Source organism: Mus pahari, unplaced genomic scaffold (assembly GCF_900095145.1).
Source record: "Mus pahari unplaced genomic scaffold, PAHARI_EIJ_v1.1 scaffold_9162_1, whole genome shotgun sequence".
NCBI lineage: Eukaryota > Metazoa > Chordata > Mammalia > Rodentia > Muridae > Mus > Mus pahari.
In genome coordinates this window covers 24,960-26,585 of record NW_018392022.1, presented here as the reverse complement: position 1 = coordinate 26,585, position 1,626 = coordinate 24,960, and positions in this window count along the sequence as shown.

The following is a 1,626-nucleotide window of genomic DNA, read 5'->3' as shown; positions in this document are numbered from 1 at the left end:
AGTGTTAGAAAAAAAGGCATGAAGTCTAGGGAGGAGCTTGGGGAGGATATGGACACGTGTGAAATGGCATTGAGGGAGATTAAAAAGTTGCTGTAGAATAAAAATACTTAAAGGTTTGTTCAGCTTCTTATTTTATATTTTCTAGTTTCATGACATTTTGGCAAGAATCCAGGATACTGTCCCAATTTGAATATTGATTATGTTATTAAGAGGTCTGTGGTGGTTCGAATGAGAATGTTTCTCACATTCTCATGTATTGAACACTTGGTTCCCAGGAGGTCATAGCACAGTTTTCAGGGACATGCAAGAGAGAAGGCCTTGCTTGAGGAAGTGAGAGTTTGGGGCTGGGCTTTGAGAGTTATAGCATCACCCCACTTCAAGTTTACTCTCTACGCTTTGTGCTTGTGGCTAAAGACATTATTGCTGAACTTTTGGCTCTAGCTACCATGACTGCTGCTTACTGTCATGCGTTTCTCCTACTAAGACGCTTCTGGAACCTAAGCCAAAATACAGTCTTCCGTACGTTTCTTTGTGGACTCAGTATTTCGTCACAGTAACAGAAAAGAAACTAACTCTAAGGCATTTGCTATGTGATTTAGTATGATAAACATTTCAATATTTGTTTCAATATTAAAAGAAATAACACATTGCCTTAGATTTCCGAGAAGCAAAATCTGAACGTGGGATTCTTTTGCCCATGAACGTTTCAGAAAAAGAGGCTGAGACAGAAAAGGCTGAGATTGAAGTGGTACAACTGTTGGCTTGATTCAGCTCGATCTTTCAGGGAATTCTGGAGCATGGACTTCATCACAGAGATTCTAAGGGAACATTGGACATAGGTGAGGAAGACTCAATAACTCTGAGCTGTCTGGAGAGAATATATAAACTCATGAACAATCAAACATTATCTCGGTAAACCAGTGAACTTTAAGATGAGCAAAGGGTGAAGAACAAAATTAAAGGGAATGATAAAAAATGACATAAATTTATAATAACCCCAAGTGTAAATGGTTTTACTTATCAATTGAAAGACTATTGCTCATACTAAAAACAAATACTCAGTAGGATGTTACCTGCAAGATACTCACCTCACTAGCAAAGGTATACACATACAGAAAGTGAAAGGATAAAAAATGCTATTCTAAGACGGTGGAGCTCAAAAGCAAGCAGAATCAGCTCTATTCATATCTGACAAAGCAGATTTTTAAGCCCTAACCAGTCAGAAAACACAAAGCACATGGACAAAGGGAACAGTTCAGCAAGAACATAGAGCAATCGTAAAAATATATGTGCCAATTATCAGTGCATTCAATTCTGTAAAGCCAAGTGGTGTATTAGACATAAAGAATCAGACTGGCCCAGTTGTAACAATGTGTATAACAGTGGGTGACTTCAATCTTATTATCATCAGTAGGTAAATCATCCACACAAAAAGTCAGTCATGGAATATTAAAGATAAACTTCACAGAAAATAAATAGCTTAAGGATATCTGTAGAATATTTTACTGGATGACCACAAAGTACACAATATCCTTGGCATCCCATGTAACTTTCTCCAAATGAGACTACATTTAGGTCAAAAGAAAATTTTAACAAAAAATTTAAAATAATTTCTTTTTTTTTTTT